This window comes from Pseudophryne corroboree, chromosome 9, assembly GCF_028390025.1.
Source record: "Pseudophryne corroboree isolate aPseCor3 chromosome 9, aPseCor3.hap2, whole genome shotgun sequence".
Lineage (NCBI taxonomy): Eukaryota > Metazoa > Chordata > Amphibia > Anura > Myobatrachidae > Pseudophryne > Pseudophryne corroboree.
Window position 1 is genome coordinate 206,048,094 of NC_086452.1, and position 21,007 is coordinate 206,069,100.

Sequence of the window (21,007 nt, forward strand, 5' to 3'; positions counted from 1 at the left end):
TTGAAACAGACAGGGACCCTGCTGAAGCAAGTCCCTCCTTAGAGGTAGAGGCCACGGATCTTCCGTGATCATCTCTTGAAGTTCCGGGTACCAAGTCCTTCTTGGCCAATCCGGAACCACTAGTATCGTTCTTACGCCTCTTTGCCGTATAATTCTCAATACTTTTGGTATGAGAGGCAGAGGAGGAAACACATACACCGACTGGTACACCCAAGGCGTTACCAGCGCGTCCACAGCTATTGCCTGCGGATCTCTTGACCTGGCGCAATACCTGTCCAGTTTTTTGTTGAGGCGAGATGCCATCATGTCCACCATTGGTCTTTCCCAACGGGTTAGCAGCATGTGGAAGACTTCCGGATGAAGTCCCCACTCTCCCGGGTGAAGGTCGTGTCTGCTGAGGAAGTCTGCTTCCCAGTTGTCCACTCCCGGGATGAACACTGCTGACAGTGCTATCACATGATTCTCTGCCCAGCGAAGAATCCTTGCAGCTTCTGCCATTGCACTCCTGCTTCTTGTGCCGCCCTGTCTGTTCACATGGGCGACTGCCGTGATGTTGTCCGACTGGATCAACACCGGTTTTCCTTGAAGCAGAGGTTCTGCCTGGCTTAGAGCATTGTAGATTGCTCTTAGTTCCAGAATGTTTATGTGAAGAGACGTTTCCAGGCTCGTCCACACTCCCTGGAAGTTTCTTCCTTGTGTGACTGCTCCCCAGCCTCTCAGGCTGGCGTCCGTGGTCACCAGGATCCAATCCTGTATGCCGAATCTGCGGCCCTCCAATAGATGAGCACTCTGCAACCACCACAGAAGAGATACCCTTGTCCTTGGAGACAGGGTTATCCGCTGGTGCATCTGAAGATGCGACCCTGACCATTTGTCTAACAGATCCCTCTGGAAAATTCGTGCATGGAATCTGCCGAATGGAATTGCTTCGTAAGAAGCCACCATTTTTCCCAGGACTCTTGTGCATTGATGTACAGACACCTTTCCTGGTTTTAGGAGGTTCCTGACAAGCTCGGACAACTCCTTGGCTTTTTCCTCCGGGAGAAAAACCTTTTTCTGAACCGTGTCCAGAATCATCCCTAGGAACAGCAGACGAGTTGTCGGCATTAACTGGGATTTTGGAATATTCAAAATCCAGCCGTGCTGTTTTAGCACTTCTTGAGACAGTGCTAATCCCCTCTCTAGCTGTTCTCTGGACCTTGCCCTTATTAGGAGATCGTCCAAGTATGGGATAATTAATACGCCTTTTCTTCGAAGAAGAATCATCATCTCGGCCATTACCTTTGTAAAGACCCGAGGTGCCGTGGACAATCCGAACGGCAGCGTCTGAAACTGATAGTGACAGTTTTGTACAACGAACCTGAGGTACCCCTGGTGTGAGGGGTAAATTGGAACGTGGAGGTACGCATCCTTGATGTCCAAGGACACCATAAAGTCCCCTTCTTCCAGGTTCGCTATCACTGCTCTGAGTGACTCCATTTTGAACTTGAACTTCTTTATGTACAGGTTCAAGGACTTCAGATTTAGAATAGGTCTTACCGAGCCGTCCGGCTTCGGTACCACAAATAGAGTGGAATAATACCCCTTTCCCTGTTGTAGAAGAGGTACCTTGACTATCACCTGCTGAGAGTACAGCTTGTGAATGGCTTCCAAAACCGTCTCCCTTTCGGAGGGGGACGTTGGTAAAGCAGACTTCAGGAAACGGCGAGGCGGATCTGTCTCTAGTTCCAACCTGTACCCCTGAGATATTATCTGCAGGATCCAGGGATCTACCTGCGAGTGAGCCCACTGCGCGCTGAAATGCTTGAGACGACCGCCCACCGCCCCCGAGTCCGCTTGAGAAGCCCCAGCGTCATGCTGAGGCTTTTGTAGAAGCGGGGGAGGGCTTCTGTTCCTGGGAAGGAGCTGCCTGTTGGTGTCTCTTCCCCCTTCCTCTGCCTCGTGACAGATATGAATATCCCTTTGCTCTCTTGTTTTTAAAGGAACGAAAGGACTGCGGTTGAAAAGTCGGTGTCTTTTTCTGTTGGGGAGTAGCTTGAGGTAAAAAGGTGGATTTCCCGGCTGTAGCCGTGGCCACCAAATCTGATAGACCGACTCCAAATAACTCCTCCCCTTTATACGGCAAAACTTCCATATGCCGTTTTGAGTCCGCATCGCCTGACCACTGTCGCGTCCATAAACTTCTTCTGGCCGAAATGGACATAGCACTTACCCGTGATGCCAGTGTGCAGATATCCCTCTGTGCATCACGCATATAAAGAAATGCATCCTTTATTTGCTCTAAAGACAGTAAAACATTGTCCCTATCCAGGGTATCAATATTTTCAATCAGGGACTCTGACCAAACTACTCCAGCACTGCACATCCAGGCTGACGCTATAGCTGGTCGTAGTATAACACCTGTATGTGTGTATATACTTTTTTGGATATTTTCCATCCTCCTATCTGTTGGATCTTTAAGTGCGGCCGTCTCAGGAGAGGGTAATGCCACTTGTTTAGATAAGCGTGTGAGCGCCTTATCCACCCTAGGAGGTGTTTCCCAGCGCGCCCTAACCTCTGACGGGAAAGGGTATAAAGCTAATAACTTCTTTGAAATTAGCATCTTTTTATCGGGGGCAACCCACGCTTCATCACATACATCATTTAGTTCTTCTGATTCAGGAAAAACTATAGGTAGTTTTTTCACACCCCACATAATACCCTGTTTAGTGGTACCAGTAGTATCAGCTAAATGTAACGCCTCCTTCATTGCCAAAATCATATAACGTGTGGCCCTACTGGAAAATACGGTTGATTCGTCACCGTCGCCACTGGAATCAGTGCCTGTGTCTGGGTCTGTGTCGACCGACTGAGGCAAAGGGCGTTTTACAGCCCCTGACGGTGTTTGAGGCGCCTGGACAGGCACTAACTGATTGTCCGGCCGTCTCATGTCGACAAACGACTGCTTTAGCGTGTTGACACTATCCCGTAATTCCATAAATAAAGGCATCCATTCTGGTGTCGACCCCCTAGGACAGGCCTGGCCAACCTGTGGCTCTCCAGCTGTTGTAAAACTACAAGTCTCATCATGCCTTGCCACAGTTTTGCTATTAGGGAATGCTAAAACTGTGGCAGGGCATGCTGGGATGTGTAGTTTCACTACATCTGGAGAGCCACAGGTTGGCCAGGCCTGCCCTAGGAGGTGACATCCCCATATTTGGCAATTGCTCCGCCTCCACACCAATATCGTCCTCATACATGTCGACACACACGTACCGACACACAGCAGACACACAGGGAATGCTCTTAACGAAGACAGGACCCCACTAGCCCTTTGGGGAGACAGAGGGAGAGTTTGCCAGCACACACCAAAAGCGCTATATATGACAGGGATAGCCTTATAATAAGTGCTCCCTGTATAGCTGCTTTTATAATATAATTTTTGCCACTATTTTGCCCCCCCTCTCTTGTTTTACCCTGTTTCTGTAGTGCAGTGCAGGGGAGAGACCTGGGAGCCGTCCTGACCAGCGGAGCTGTGTAAGGAAAATGGCGCTGTGTGCTGAGGAGATAGGCCCCGCCCCTTTTCCGGCGGGCTCGTCTCCCGCTCTTTAGTGTATTCTGGCAGGGGTTAAATATCTCCATATAGCCCCGGAGGCTATATGTGAGGTATTTTTTTTAGCCAAATAGGTTTTCATTTGCCTCCCAGGGCGCTCCCCTCCCAGCGCCCTGCACCCTCAGTGACTGCCGTGTGAAGTGTGCTGAGAGGAAAATGGCACACAGCTGCAGTGCTGTGCGCTACCTTTAGAAGACTGAGGAGTCTTCTGCCGCCGATTCTGGACCTCTTCATGTTTCAGCATCTGCAAGGGGGCCGGCGGCGAGGCTCCGGTGACCATCCAGGCTGTACCTGTGATCGTCCCTCTGGAGCTGATGTCCAGTAGCCAAGAAGCCAATCCATCCTGCACGCAGGTGAGTTCACTTCTTCTCCCCTAAGTCCCTCGTTGCAGTGATCCTGTTGCCAGCAGGACTCACTGTAAAATAAAAAACCTAAGCTAAACTTTCTCTAAGCAGCTCTTTAGGAGAGCCACCTAGATTGCACCCTTCTCGGCCGGGCACAAAAATCTAACTGGCTTGGAGGAGGGTCATAGGGGGAGGAGCCAGTGCACACCACCTGATCGGAAAGCTTTACTTTTGTGCCCTGTCTCCTGCGGAGCCGCTATTCCCCATGGTCCTTTCAGGAACCCCAGCATCCACTAGGACGATAGAGAAATTATATATACTGGTGGTCAGGTCACTGGTCACTAGTCACACTGGCAGTGGCACTCCTGCAGCAAAAGTGTGCACTGTTTAATTTTAATATAATATTATGTACTCCTGGCTCCTGCTATAACCTATAACTGGCACTGCAGTAGTGCTCCCCAGTCTCCCCCACAATTATAAGCTGTGTGAGCTGAGCAGTCAGACAGATATATAATATATATAGATGATGCAGCACACTGGCCTGAGCCTGAGCAGTGCACACAGATATGGTATGTGACTGACTGAGTCACTGTGTGTATCGCTTTTTTCAGGCAGAGAACGGATATATTAAATAAACTGCACTGTGTGTCTGGTGGTCACTCACTATATAATATATTATGTACTCCTGGCTCCTGCTATAACCTATAACTGGCACTGCAGTAGTGCTCCCCAGTCTCCCCCACAATTATAAGCTGTGTGAGCTGAGCAGTCAGACAGATATATATAATATTATATATAGATAATAGATGATGCAGCACACTGGCCTGAGCCTGAGCAGTGCACACAGATATGGTATGTGACTGAGTCACTGTGTGCTGTGTATCGCTTTTTTCAGGCAGAGAACGGATTATAAATAAAACTGGTGGTCACTGGTCACTATCAGCAAAACTCTGCACTGTACTGAGTACTCCTAATGCTCCCCAAAATTAGTAAATCAAGTGTCTCTCTAATCTATTCTAAACGGAGAGGACGCCAGCCACGTCCTCTCCCTATCAATCTCAATGCACGTGTGAAAATGGCGGCGACGCGCGGCTCCTTATATAGAATCCGAGTCTCGCGATAGAATCCGTGCCTCGTGAGAATCCGACAGCGTCATGATGACGTTCGGGCGCGCTCTGGTTAACCGAGCAAGCCGGGAAGATCCGAGTCGCTCGGACCCGTGAAAAAAAACATGAAGTTCTGGCGGGTTCGGATTCAGAGAAACCGAACCCGCTCATCTCTAGTGTATAATGCGGCAGCTGTCTCCACATATTGAACAGTAGAGGGAGCTCCTCTCAGGAAGTTCCCTCGGGGAGAGCTGGTTACTCTCCACGGACTCTGCAGTATCCAAAAGGTGTGTGTCTCGTCTCATATCGGGGGAGCCACCGAGCCAGGCTGCGAGAGTGATGGGAGGGTGTCTTTGATGTTGGCTGGGTCAGTACTCAGTTGCTGTATTCCACTTGCAGGAGTGTGTCTGACTCGTATGCCTGGGTATGGGCAGCGGGGAGGGGAGTGCTTTCATAAATGATAGTGGCTTATTTATTATTTTCTTGCTTTACATGGCTGTGTTTTATTTTATTGTGGAAAAGGTGTGCGTGTGTGACAATGTGAGTATGCTATATACTGTAACTATGAGTGTGTGACACTGTGAGTATGCTATATACTGTAACTGTGAGACAATGTGAGTATGCTATATACTGTAACTGTGAGTGTGTGACAATGTGAGTATGCTATATACTGTAACTGTGAGACAATGTGAGTATGCTATATACTGTAACTGTGAGTGTGTGACAATGTGAGTATGCTATATACTGTAACTGTGAGACAATGTGAGTATGCTATATACTGTAACTGTGAGTGTGTGACAATGTGAGTATGCTATATACTGTAACTGTGAGACAATGTGAGTATGCTATATACTGTAACTGTGAGACAATGTGAGTATGCTATATACTGTAACTGTGTGTGAGACATACATGTGTGCTGTATACTGTATATAGTACTGTAACTGTGTGTGTGTGTCCTATATATACTGTAGGCGTGTGTTAGTATACATGTGCGCTATATCTATACAGCTGTGTGTGTATATATATATATATATATATATATATATAGAGAGAGAGAGAGAGAGAGAGAGAGAGAGAGAGCGCGCAATGATGGCACTCCTCGGTCTGGGAATCGTGTAAAAATCAATTAAGAAGCCCGTCATATCCAACGTTTATTACCCTTCTCCAGGGAACACACACACGTGTATGTATGTATGTATGTATGTATGTATGTATGTATGTATGTATGTATATATATATATATATATATATATATATATATATATATGAAACCCCCCTTCAAAAATCCTGCGTTTGCCCCTGGTTATAAGGCACAATGATCCCTATGGCTACATGCATTTTAAATAAGGTTTCTTGTGGCCATTTACAGTATATGGAATTTCTTGTAAAACAAAATACACAAACAAATCCTGCAAAATATCAGTGTCTTTTCTTCAACAAGTAGATCTTACTAACTATGGGGCTCATTTACATTTGGATGTAAGTCATTTTTATGACACGCTTCTCAGATCTAGCAGTACATATCTGCACTGATGTTACTTTCACATCTCCCTAAAAAACGTTTTCGAAAGTAGGCAAGTATGATTTATGGTGAGCAGGGCCGGACCTGCTGTCTAGTCCTTCTGGTAAATTCCATAAGGGCTGATGGCCTGAAGGGCTGGTCTGGCCGCATTGCATGACACACAGTTACGGGGGCGTTGTGACTCGTGGCATGCCCCCTTAAGTCATGAACATGCCCAATAGTACAATGCCCAGGCTGCTTTAGAGCTCCAGTCTATCCCTGATAGTGAGTAGCACCTCCGACTATGCCACAGCTCCCTCTGGCTCCATGTGCTTCTATGTCCAAACACCCCTTTGACAACCAATAGTGTCCATTCAGCCATAAGCGAGAAACAACTGAGACAGAGCATTTATTTGATACCCAGAGTTTTGCCTAAGCTGCCAATGCAGACCTTGACGCATGCGCAGTTTGCTAAAAAAAACAACAACTTAGATTTGACTCAATTCTCAATTCTGAGCACTCTGAATAAGGCCAATAGTGATTATGAGCTTGTTCAGTAATCTTGATAAGAGGCCTAAAAAAAATATGCAGCTACGAGCCTATCAGTATATGAGCAGACTATGGGCCTATTTCAGACCTGACCGAAACAGAAACATTTTTCTTTAATGGGCAAAATCATGTGCACTGCAGGTGGGACAGATATAACATATGCAGAGAGTTAGATTTTGGTGGAGTGTGTTCAAACTGAAATCTAAATTACAGTGTAAAAATAAAGCAGCCAGTATTTACCCTGCACAGAAACAAAATAACCCACCCAAATCTAACTCTCTCTGCACGTTATATCTGCCCCACCTGTAGTGCACATGGTTTTGCCCATAAGAGAAAGATTTTGCTGCTGCGATCATGTCTGAATTAGGCCCCATATTTAATCATACCTCCCAACTGTCCCGATTTTCATGGAGCAATCCCGTTTTTTTGGGACTGTCCAGCTGTCCCACCCCCCGGGGACGCAGTGTCCTGCGGTGGTGGTGGGGGCAGTTGTGAGGTTCCAGTCACTTGCTGCTCTGCTGCTCACAGCATCTGTTCATGGGAAATACAGGAGCAGGAGGCATGGCCAGCAGATCAGAGTGATAGCCATGCCCACAAAGTAACGAATACAGGGGAATGGCTTGCAATCGCTTCATTCCTGCAAAGACACCCCCCCCTTCCCTCAAGGCCACACCCTATGCCGCACAGGGGAGTCCCGGGTGCCAATCTAATGTTGAGAGGTATGAATTAATGCTAGTGTACTATAAAACATGGAATGGCATAAAAAGTTGCTCACCACACTCACTTTGTTATTTCCCAGACATGCTAAAAAGGAGGTTTATGAAAAGAACTTACCTTTGTTAAATCTCTTTCTGCGAGGTACACTGGGTTCCACAGGGATAACATCGGGGTGTAGAGTTGGATCTTGATCCGAGGCACCAACAGGCTAAAAGCTTTGACTGTTCCCAGGATTCTTAGCACTGCCTCCTCTATATCCCCACCTCCAGACACTGGAGCTTAGTTTTGTTAACCAGTCCAATGCAGTAGCAGGTAGGAGAGACGACAACGGTTAGTAGCCACATACACTACAATCTCACAACAGGAGAAGGTACCAGCGGCTAATGCCATACAAACCCAAAGAAGCTAAGTGTGTCAGGGTGGGCGCCCTGTGGAACCCAGTGTACCTTACAGAAAGAGATCTAACAGAGGTAAGTTCTTACCATAAATCTCCTATTCTGCAGCGGGGTACACTGATGTTCCATAGGGATAACATCGGGGATGTCCTAAAGCAGTTCCTCATGGAAAGGGAACGCACTGTAGCGGGCACAAGAACCCAGCATCCAAAGAAGGCATCCTGGAAGGTGGAAGAATCGAAAGCATAGAACCTTATGAACGTGTTCACTGAGGACCACGTAGCCGCCTTGCACAATTGTTCAAGGGTCGCACCACGGTGAGCTGCCCAAGAAGGTCCAACAGACCGAGTAGAATGGGCTTTAATGGTAGCAGGAGCTGGAAGGCCAGCCTGTACATAAGCATGTACAATCACCATTCTAATCCATCTGGCCAAGGTCTGCTTATTAGCAGGCCAGCCACGTTTGTGAAAACCAAACAGAATAAAGAGAGAATCAGATCTCCTAAGAGAAGCTGTTCTCTTCACATAAATACGGAGAGCCCGTACCACGTCCAAAGACCGCTCATTGGAGAACAAACCTGGAGAGGTAAATGCCGGAACCACAATATCCTGGTTAAGGTGGAAAGACGACACCACCTTAGGCAAATAACCCGGGCGAGTTCGAAAAACTGCCCGGCCATGGTGAAAAATCAGAAACGGTGACCGACAGGACAAGGCACCCAAGTCTGAAACCCGTCTAGCAGAGGCAATAGCCAGCAAGAAAAAGACCTTAAGAGTGAGCCACTTAAGGTCCACAGACTCAAGCGGTTCAAACGGAGACTCTTGTAAGGCGTCCAGAACAACCAACAAATCCCGTTGAGCCACAGACGGGACATAGGTAGGTTGAATCCGCAAAACACCCTGCACGAATGTATGAACATCAGGCAGAGTCACAATTTTTCTCTGAAACCAGATCAACAAGGCAGAAGGCCTAAGTCCAGGCCTTGTAGCAGGAAAGCCAAAAGCTTGGCAGTGCTGAACTTGTATGCGACATAATGGTTAGTTGCACACCAGGCGAAGTAAGAATTCCAGACCCTATGATAAATCCGAGCAGACGCCGGTTTACGGTCCTTCAACATAGTTTGAATGACCGCCTCAGAAAATCATTTGGCCCCCAGTACGGAAGTTTCAAGAGCCACGCCATCAAAGCCAGCCGGGCCAAATCCTGGTAGACACAAGGGCCCTGAACGAGGAGGTCTGGGCATTGCGGAAGTAGAAGAGGATGCTCTATCGAGAGACCCTGTAGATCTGAGAACCAATGCCGTCTGGGCCATGCTGGAGGGATTAGAAGTAGTATTCCTCCTTCTTGCTTGAACTTCCTTATTACCCTGGGCAGGAGTGACACTGGAGGGAACACATACGGCAGCCGAAAGTTCCATGGAATTGCCAGGGCGTCCACGAATGCTGCTTGAGGATCCCTTGTCCTTGCTCCGAAGACCGGAACCTTGTGATTGTGTCGAGACGCCATCAGGTCTACATCTGGTAGGCCCCACTTGTCCACTAGGAGTTGAAAGACTTCCGGATGAAGGCTCCACTCTCCTGTGTGTACTGTATGTCCTAACGACTGAGGAAGTCCGCTTCCCAGTTGAGGACTCCCGGAATGAACACTGCCGATATGGCTGGCAGATGGTCTTCCGCCCAACAAAGGATTTTTGATACTTCCATCATTGCCATGCGGCTTCAAGTGACGATTTGATTATTTATGTATGCCACCGTGGGGGCGTTGTCTGACTGTACTTGAACAGGCCTGTTCTGTACCAGAGGCAGGGCTAGAGTCAATGCATTGAACACTGCCCGCAATTCTAGAATGTTTATCGGGAGGAGAGATTCCTCCCTGGTCCACCGACCCTGAAGAGACACTGCGCCCCAACCCCGCAGACCAGCATCCGTCGTCAAAAGGACCCAGTTGGAGATCCAGATGGGACGACCCCTGCTCAATTGCCGTTCCTGTAGCCATCAGCTCAGTGACAGGCGGACCTCCAGAGTCAAAGAGACCATGTGAGTCCTGATCCGGTGAGGCAGGCCGTCCCACTCAGAGAGTATCAACTTCTGCAGAGGGTGGGAATGAAATTGAGCATACTCCACCATATCGAAAGCCGACACCATGAGGTTTAGTACTTGCATCGCCGAGTGTATCGACACACGTGGATGAGAGAGGAACCTTTTATCTTGTCCTGAAGTTTCAGGACCTTCTCCAGAGACAAAAACAACCGTTGGTTGTGTGTGTCCAGTAACGCCCACAGGTACCATGCTCTGAGCAGGAACCAGTGAGGATTTCTTCCAGTTGATGAGCCACCTGTGGGCTTGCAGGAATTGGACCGTCAGCTCCAGATGATGGAGGAGAACCTCTGGGAGTTCACCAGGATCAACAAGTCGTCTACATACGGCAGGATCCTGATACCCTGACGGTGGAGTAGAGCCGTCATGACCGCCATGACCTTGGTGAAAATTCTTGGAGCCGTGGTCAGACCAAAAGGTAAGGCCTGGAAATTGAAAATGGAGGTTGCCAATAGCAAACCACAGGTATTGCTGATGCGACACTGCAATAGGTATATGCAGGTAAGCATCCTGTATGTCCAGGGACACAATATAGTCCTTGAGCTCCAAAGCAAGAACAATAAAGTGAAGAGTTTCGATCCGGAATTTGGAAACTTTCACAAACTTGCTCAAAGACTTGAGGTTGAGTATGGGCCGGGAAGAACTATTCGGCTTCGGAACTAGGAACAGCATTGAATAGTACCTCCTGCCTCTCTGAGTCAGAGGCACTGGCACTATCACTCCCATGTCCAGGAGGGATTGCACCACCAGATGGAGAGTTTTTGCTTTCACCGGATCCGTAGGGATGTTTGTCAACTGGCTAGGGGGACGTTTCTTGAAAGAGATGGCGTATCCGTGAGCGATGACTTGTCAGGGCCAAGTGTTTTTGTGAATCCATTAACCCTAGACCAACCAAAGGTTTAGGTACTGGGGTATGATGAAAGCAGGGAGGACGAAGAAAGTTCATTTTCATATATTTATTAAAGGCAACAATTCCAGTAAGGAGTTAAATGACAAAATTATTAATCACCATATATATACTGACATATTGCAATGAATGGTATAATGATAAGCAGGAAAAGTCTTAAAGATGCATTGAAAAAATGTTCATATAACTGAGTTTTTAAACAGGCTTGTGAATGAATGACGAATTGTCCAAATGAAGCAATGATTGGTGCCAAACTGTAAGGATAACAGTTTGTTAACTGGATATTGCAGACATAAATGAATACATGTAGAGACTTGTACTGAAGCTTAAAAATTAAACTGGAAGGCTGTAAAGAAATGTCCTTGATCGCAGCAACAATGAAAATACAATACTGAATGGAATACTTGCGAGTTGTGATGATAACACAGCACTGTGAAACTGCAGCAGACGACAATGGTGATGAATGGGTTAAACTGGGAGCTGATTAAATGAGCACCTGAATTTAGTAGAATCTTCCAAAGGCTGTGTGATTGAAGTAGGCAGACAGGACTCTGGAAATTCACTTGTTGCCACTGGGAGAGCGAGTGACTGACAGCACAGCAGGGAGCTGGTGGATCTTTTGCAGTGAAGGCTGCAGGCAGACCTCTGGGAGCGGAGGTGATATCTGGACCACTGGAATCAAACGGAAATCCACGGAGAGAGCACAGAGCTAGGGCATATAGTAGATACAACAAAGCACTGGCTCAGAGTAACATAATCCCAGCCTACATAAAGGCAGCACAAGCACGGGATTGGCTAACACCCACAAGTGTTTCACAAGTGCTCTCAGGTGCTCATTTGGTCTCTAACATGGCCACCTCCTATACTGCAGACACATAGCGGTGCCTTTGGCCATTTGGTCTCTGCACTCCCAGCTCCCAGAACCTGCATCACCTCTGCCGCTGACCACGCCGCATCCCCACTCGGCCGTACAGCACCACGAGCTTCTGCGCCGGCAATGGACGGACCCCAGAACCCGCAGAGGTGAGTGATCGGTTCATGACACGACTTCCCTTACCCAGGCATCAGAAGTGGTCTGTGCCCCATCATGCATCAGGCTTGTCTGTTTTGGAAGCAGGCTGACAGGCAGCCCAGGCACGTTTAGGTTTGGGCTTAGTGGGTTTGGAAGTGCGAGCCTGTTTTGGGTACGCCTGACCCTTTGCTTTACCTGGAGGTTGAAAGGATCGAAAGGAAGTACTCTTAGCCTTCAGGGACGAAGGTGTAGTACTAGGTAGACATGCAGTCTTAGCCAATGCTAAGTCAGCAACAATCTTATTGAGGTCTTCCCCAAAAATAAGATTTTACTCACCGGTAAATCTATTTCTCGTAGTCCGTAGTGGATGCTGGGGACTCCGTAAGGACCATGGGGAATAGACGGGCTCCGCAGGAGACTGGGCACTCTAAAGAAAGATTTAGTACTACCTGGTGTGCACTGGCTCCTCCCTCTATGCCCCTCCTCCAAACCTCAGTTAAGGAAACTGTGCCCGGAAGAGCTGACATTACAAGGAAAGGATTTTGGAATCCAGGGTAAGACTCATACCAGCCACACCAATCACACCGTATAACTCGTGATAAACTTACCCAGTTAACAGTATGAACAACAAACAAGCATCACTCAACTGATGCCACATAACATAACCCTTTAGTAAGCAATAACTATATACACGTATTGCAGAAAGTCCGCACTTGGGACGGGCGCCCAGCATCCACTACGGACTACGAGAAATAGATTTACCGGTGAGTAAAATCTTATTTTCTCTAACGTCCTAGTGGATGCTGGGGACTCCGTAAGGACCATGGGGATTATACCAAAGCTCCCAAACGGGCGGGAGAGTGCGGATGACTCTGCAGCACCGAATGGGCAAACTCAAGGTCCTCCTCAGCCAGGGTATCAAACTTGTAGAACTTTGCAAATGTGGTTGAACCCGACCAAGTAGCAGCTCGGCAAAGCTGTAATGCCGAGACCCCTCGGGCAGCCGCCCAAGAAGAGCCCACCTTTCTTGTGGAATGGGCTTTCACTGATTTTGGATGCGGCAATCCAGCCGCAGAATGAGCCTGCTGAATCGTGCCACAGATCCAGCGAGCAATAGTTTGCTTTGAAGCAGGAGCACCCAGCTTGTTGGATGCATACAGGACAAACAGCGAGTCAGTCTTCCTGACTCCAGCCGTTCTGGTCACATAAATCTTCAAAGCCCGGACTACGTCAAGCAACTTGGAATCCTCCAAGTCACCAGTAGCCGCAGGCACCACAATAGGCTGGTTCAAATGAAAGGATGACACCACCTTTGGCAGAAATTGCGGACGAGTCCGCAATTCTGCCCTATCCATATGGAAAACCAGATAGGGGCTTTTACATGACAAAGCCGCCAATTCTGACACACGCCTAGCCGAAGCTAAGGCCAACAGCATGACCACTTTCCACGTGAGATACTTTAGCTCCACGGTCTTAAGTGGCTCACACCAGTGGGATTTCAGGAAACTCAACACCACGTTAAGATCCCAAGGTGCCACTGGTGGCACAAAAGGGGGCTGAATATGCAGCACTCCCTTAACAAACGTCTGAACCTCAGGCAGTGAAGCCAGTTCTTTTTGGAAGAAAATGGATAGGGCTGAAATCTGGACCTTTATGGACCCTAATTTCAGGCCCATAGTCACTCCTGACTGTAGGAAGTGCAGGAATCGACCCAGCTGGAATTCCTCTGTAGGGGCCTTCCTGGCCTCACACAAAGCAACATATTTTCGCCATATACGGTGATAATGCTTTGCTGTCACATCCTTCCTAGCCTTTATCAGCGTAGGAATAACTTCATCCGGAATGCCTTTTTCCGCTAGGATCCGGCGTTCAACCGCCATGCCGTCAAACGCAGCCGCGGTAAGTCTTGGAACAGACAGGGCCCTTGTTGTAACAGGTCCTGTCTGAGAGGCAGAGGCCACGGGTCCTCTGTGAGCATTTCTTGCAATTCCGGGTACCAAGTCCTTCTTGGCCAATCCGGAACAATGAGTATTGTTCTCACTCCTCTTTGTCTTACAATTCTCAGCACCTTTGGTATGAGAGGAAGAGGAGGAAACACATAGACCGACTGTAACACCCACGGTGTTACCAGTGCGTCCACAGCTATGGCCTGAGGGTCCCTTGACCTGGCGCAATATCTTTTTAGCTTTTTGTTGAGACGGGATGCCATCATGTCCACCTGTGGCAGTTCCCATCGATTTGCAATCTGCGTGAAGACTTCTTGATGAAGTCCCCACTCTCCCGGGTGGAGGTCGTGCCTGCTGAGGAAGTCTGCTTCCCAGTTGTCCACTCCCGGAATGAACACTGCTGACAGTGCTAGTACGTGATTCTCCGCCCAACGAAGAATCCTGGTGGCTTCTGCCATTGCCACCCTGCTTCTTGTGCCGCCCTGGCGGTTTACATGGGCCACTGCCGTGATGTTGTCTGACTGAATCAGCACTGGTTGGTTTCAAAGCAGAGGCTCCGCTTGACTCAGGGCGTTGTATATGGCTCTTAGTTCCAGGATATTGATGTGCAGACAAGTCTCCTGACTTGACCACAGCCCCTGGAAGTTTCTTCCCTGAGTGACTGCCCCCCATCCTCGGAGGCTTGCATCCGTGGTCACCAGGACCCAGTCCTGTATGCCGAACCTGCGGCCCTCGAGGAGGTGAGCACTTTGCAGCCACCACAGAAGAGACAGCCTGGCCCTGGAAGACAGGGTGATCAGCCGATGCATCTGAAGATGCGATCCAGACCACTTGTCCAACAGATCCCACTGAAAGATCCTCGCATGGAACCTGCCGAAGGGAATGGCTTTGTATGACGCCACCATCTTTCCCAGGACACGCGTGCAGTGATGCACCGATACCTGTTTTGGTCTTAGGAGGCCTCTGACCAGAGTCACGAGCTCCTGAGCCTTCTCCTCCGGGAGAAACACCTTTTTCTGGTTTGTGTCCAGAATCATGCCCAGGAAGGGCAGACGCGTCGTAGGAATCAGCTGCGACTTTGGAATATTCAGAATCCAGCCGTGCTGTTGCAACACTTCCTGAGAGAGTGTTACGCTGATCAGCAACCGCTCCCTGGACCTCGCCTTTATGAGGAGATCGTCCAAGTATGGGATAATCGTAACCCCTTGCTTCCGAAGGAGCACCATAATTTCCGCCATCACCTTGGTAAATATTCTCGGTGCCGTGGACAGGCCAAACGGCAACGTCTGGAATGGAATTGGTAATGACAAAAACCTGAGGTACTCCTGATGAGGTGGATAAATGGGGACATGCAAGTACGCATCCTTGATGTCCAGAGACACCATAAAATCCCCCTCTTCCAGGCTTGCAATGACCGCTCTGAGCGATTCCATTTTGAGCTTGAATCTTTTCAGATAAAAATTCAGGAATTTTAAATTCAATATGGGTCTTACCGAACCGTCCGGTTTCGGTACCACAAACATTGTGGAATAGTATCCTCTTCCTTGTTGAATGAGGGGAACCTTTACCACCACCTGCTGGAGATATAACTTGTGAATTGCCGCTAACACTACTTCCCTTTCTATGGGGGAAGCTGACAGGGCCGATTTGAGGTAACGGTGAGGGGGCATCACTTCGAATTCCAGCTTGTATCCCTGAGACACAATCTGTATAGCCCAGGGACCCACCTGTGAGCGAACCCACTGGTGGCTGAAATTTCGGAGACGCGCCCCCACCGCTCCTGGCTCCTGTGGAGCCCCAGCGTCATGCAGTGGATTTAGTGGAATCCGGGGAGGACTTCTGTTCCTGGGAACTAGCTGTGTTGTGCAGCTTCTTTCCTCTACCCCTGCCTCTGGCCAGAAAGGACGCACCTCTGACCTTCTTGCTTCTCTGTGATCGAGAGGACTGCATTTGGTAATACGGTGCTTTCTTAGGCTGTGAGGGAATATATGGCAAAAAGTTTGACTTCCCAGCTGTAGCTGTGGAAACTAGGTCCGAGAGACCGTCCCCAAACAATTCCTCACCCTTGTAAGGTAACACCTCCATGTGCTTTTTGGAGTCGGCATCACCTGTCCATTGCCGAGTCCACAGGAACTTCTGGCAGAAATTGACATTGCATTTATTCTAGAGCCCAGTAGGCAAATGTCCCTCTGGGCATCCCTCATATATAGGACAGCGTCTTTTATATGACCCAGGGTCAGTAAAATGGTATCCTTGTCTAAGGATTATCTGTCCATGCTGCTACAGCACTACACATCCAGGCCGACGCAATAGCCGGCCTCAGTATAGTACCTGAGTGTGCATAAACAGACTTCAGGATACTTTCCTGCTTCCTATCTGCAGGATCCTTTAGGGTGGCCGTATCCTGTGACGGCAGGGCCACCTTTTTAGATAAGTGTGTCAGAGCTTTATCTACCCTAGGGGAGGATTCCCAGCGCATCCTGTCCGTTGGCGGGAAAGGGTACGCCATAAGTAACCTTTTGGAAATCAGCACTTTCTTATCGGGGGAATCCCATGCTTTTTCACATAATTCATTTAACTCATGTGAAGGGGGAAAAGTCACCTCTTGCTTTTTCTCCCCATATATATACACCCTTTTGTCAGGGACAGGGTTTTCCTCCGATATGTGCAATACATCCTTCATTGCTATAATCATGTATCGGATGGCTTTAGTCATTTTAGGCTGCAACTTTGCCTCATCGTCATCGACACTGGAGTCAGAATCCGTGTCGACATCTGTGTCAACCAACTTGGATAGTGGGCGCTTTTGAGACCCTGACGGCCTCTGAGCTGCAGAATCAGACACGGGGTGAGACCCTGACTGATTATCCAACCTTTTATGCAAGGAGCTTACGTTATCATTTAATTCCTTCCACATATCCATCCAATCAGGTGTCGGCGCCGTCGGCGGCGACACCACAGTCACTTGCACTTGTTCTGCCTCCACGTAACCGTCCTCGTCAAACATGTCGACACAAACATACCGACACACCGCACACACACAGGGAATGCTCTAATTGAGGACAGGACCCCACAAGGCCTTTTGGGGAGACAGAGAGAGAGTATGCCAGCACACACCCCAGCGCTATATAACCCAGGGATTACACAGTAACTTAGTGTTTACCCAGTAGCTGCTGTTTATGATAATTTGCGCCTAAATTTATGTGCCCCCCCTCTCTTTTTACCCTTTTTCTACCTTGATACTGCAAGGGAGAGCCTGGGGAGCTTCCTCTCAGCGGAGCTGTGAAGAGAAAATGGCGCTGGTTAGTGCTGAGGAAGAAGGCCCCGCCCCCTCAGCGGCGGGCTTCAGTCCTGAGTCTGTGTAATAAAATGGCGGGGGCTCGTACATATATACAGTGCCCAGCTGTATATATGTGTCTTTTTGCCAAGAGGTATCCTAATTGCTGCCCAGGGCGCCCCCCCCTGCGCCCTGCACCCTACAGTGACCGGAGTGTGTGGGTAGTGTGGGCACAATGGCGCACAGCTGCAGTGCTGTGCGCTACCTCATGTGAAGACAGGAGTCTTCTGCCGCCGATTTCGATGTCTTCTTGCTTCTGTCGGCTTCCGACTTCTGGCTCTGCGAGGGGGACGGCGGCGAGGCTCCGGGAACGGACGACAAGGCCAGGTCCTGTGTTCGATCCCTCTGGAGCTAATGGAGTCCAGTAGCCTAAGAAGCGCAACCTAGCCGCAGTTAGTAGGTTTGCTTCTCTCCCCTCAGTCCCACGTAGCAGAGAGTCTGTTGCCAGCAGAAGCTCTCTGAAAATAAAAAAACCTAACTAAAATACTTTCTTATTAGCAAGCTCAGGAGAGCTCACTAAAAGCACCCAGCTCTGGCCGGGCACAGATTCTAACTGAGGTCTGGAGGAGGGGCATAGAGGGAGGAGCCAGTGCACACCAGGTAGTACTAAATCTTTCTTTAGAGTGCCCAGTCTCCTGCGGAGCCCGTCTATTCCCCATGGTCCTTACGGAGTCCCCAGCATCCACTAGGACGTTAGAGAAAAGTATGTTTCCTTTAAAAGGGATCACCTCCAAGGTCTTTTTAGAGTCCAGATCTACAGACTAGGACCGTAACCAGAGGATCCGGTGAGCCAGAATAGACGTAGTATAAAAGCTTTGGTCACCAGGATACCTGCATCAGATGCGGCCTTCTGAATATAATGAGGCTGTAATAATGTATGAAGGACACTGTTTTGCATTATCAGGAAAATTAGATGGTAGTTCCGTTTCAAATTCCTGAACCCAGGCCTCAATAGCTTTAGCTACCCAAGAGGCCGCAATAGTAGGTCTGTGCACAGCTCCAGCAAGAGTGTAAATAGACTTCAAGCAACTCTCCACGCGCTTATCCATCGGTTCTTTTAGAGAGGTGACGGTAGTGATAGGCAGAGCAGAGGACACCACCAGACACGCGGCTTGTGGGTCCACCGGCGGTGGTGTTTCCCAATGTTTCCTTAACTTTGCAGCAAGGGGATAACGAGCTAGCATCTTTTTAGACAGGAAGAATTTATTTCCTGGATACTCCCAGGATTCCTGACGTATGTCAACTAAGTGGTCAGGGTGGGGCAAAACTAATTTATTAACTTTCTGACGCTTGAACTTATCTGGTTTCTTAGAGGGAGCTAGAGGTTCTTCATCATCATCAATTTGAAGAATCAGCCTGATAGCCTCCAAGAGGTCAGGAACATCCACTTGTGTCATAGATTCCCCATCATAAGCATCTGCATCAGTGTCTGAGGAGTCAGTATATGAGCCATCTTCATCAGATGAAGTATCTGAAACATGTGGATTGTGAGGAAGTAATAGCCTGCTTAGATGACCCCTTAGTCTTAGGTAGGCGAGGGTTAGGATTTTGCTTCGCCAAAGACTGATTTAATTGCTGTAACTGAGAGGACACAGTTTCTGCCCAAGACAGATTAACTGCAGGGACAATATGTGGCTGTAATGGCACAGGAGGTCCCGTAGGGGGTGCAAGTCTAGTTACCAGCGTAGTCAGTAAAGTAGAAAATGTAGAACACGGCGGGTCATGATTCGCCCCTATTGCTGTAGACTGACTGAGGGGTATAAAACCCCCAGTACCTGAACCAACAGCTGCAATATTCTCCTCAGAGACATCCATGGTAGTAGCACTGCATGTTGCAGGATCAGCCATAGAATTATCACCCTGTTTAGCTGACATTATATGAAAGCATAACCGTAGGGCAAAATAGTACAATATAAGCAGACAAAGTACCTGGCAGAAATCCCACTGTATAGTGTGACTGCAAGCAGAGCACACACAGAGGATTTAAGAGGTATATGGTGACTGTAATACACAGAGAAAACTACCAAAAAAGTATATCCTGTGAAACACTATATTATATGATAACCCTGACAAACTTAACCCCCTTCAGGGTACAGAATATAGGGATAGCAGTATATGTGAGATACACGGAATGGAAATCACACAGCAGCTACTGACACACACACAGTCACATGTACAATGCAGAAATTATAACAAACAATAAAACTGAACTGGACTAGCAATACTAAGTAACTGCACTACAAAGTAAGCTATACATGTATATACTGTAGATATAACAATGCACAGTAAAGACTGGATGTATATCCCAGGGTACATGTACTAAATAGCTCTGAATGTATGCACATGTTCTTAACTAACACAATCTAAAAGATATGTAGAATAGTTAGGTGTCCTGTAAATGCTCAGCGCTGATGATGCAGGCGGCTTTACAAAGGAGACATTGACCAGCAGTCCCAAAGTCAGCTCAGCATGTGTGTAATGGCACCCAAACGCTGACAGGGAGTGAGGGAGACAGAGAGATGCAGCTCCAGGGCGGGAACATTAGCAGTAAATGGCGCCTGGGGCTGGGGGAGGGGCTACAGGTCAGAGCCTTATCCCCTTGCTGGACTTCACCACTGGGTACTGCGGGCCTTAGCAAAACGAATTATGAGGTAATCCGACCTGTGCCCTTTGCTCTGGTGGTCTAGTGGGGTCCCTGTACTGCCACAGTGTCCACGCCAGCGCACTCGATCCATCTCCTAAAGACTGCGCCGGATCGCGATTTCCATCGGGTCTTGCCTGGGGGACCCTCTTACCTCCTCCCTTGATGCAGCCACGCAACCCCGGAGAGCAGCGGCAAGTGTGTATGCCCTACTTGAATATACATATACACACACACATACATATACAGTGGTCGAAGTGGACATTTTGAAGTGGGGGTATGGAAAAGTGAAGGTTGCAATTATGCGCGCGCCTCCGGAAGAGGGGGTGTGGCCACTCAAATGGGGGCGTGTCCTTCAGTGTATTAGGACCCCTTATACTATCTAGAAATTCTTATACTATCTAGAAATTCACATTACAGCACACGGAATGAGCCGAAATTCACACTACAGCACATGGTATGAGCCAAAATTCACACTACAGCACATGGTATGATCCGAAATTCATATTTTACCACACAGTATGAGCCTAAATTCACATTACAGCACACCGTATGAGCCGAAATTCACATTACAGCACACAGTATGAGCCGAAATTCACATTACAGCACACGGTATGAGCCGAAATTCACATTACAGCACACGGTATGAGCCGAAATTCACATTACAGCACACGGTATGAGCCGAAATTCACGTTACAGAACACGCTATGACCCAAAATTTCAGATTTTACCACACTGTATGAGCCGAAATTCACATTATAGCACACGGTATGACCCGAAATTCACATTACAGCATACGGTATGAGCCAAAATTCTGATTTTACCACATGGTATGAGCCGAAATTCACATTATAGCACATGGTA

General features: G+C 48.3%; 1 long non-coding RNA gene across 1 annotated transcript in view; it reads right to left on the reverse strand.

Annotated features, from left to right (window-relative positions):
* The window catches only part of LOC134956890 (uncharacterized), an 87,770-nt gene that overhangs the window by 49,788 nt on the left and 16,975 nt on the right, over positions 1 to 21,007 (reverse strand). The gene's annotated exons all lie outside the window — the stretch shown is intronic.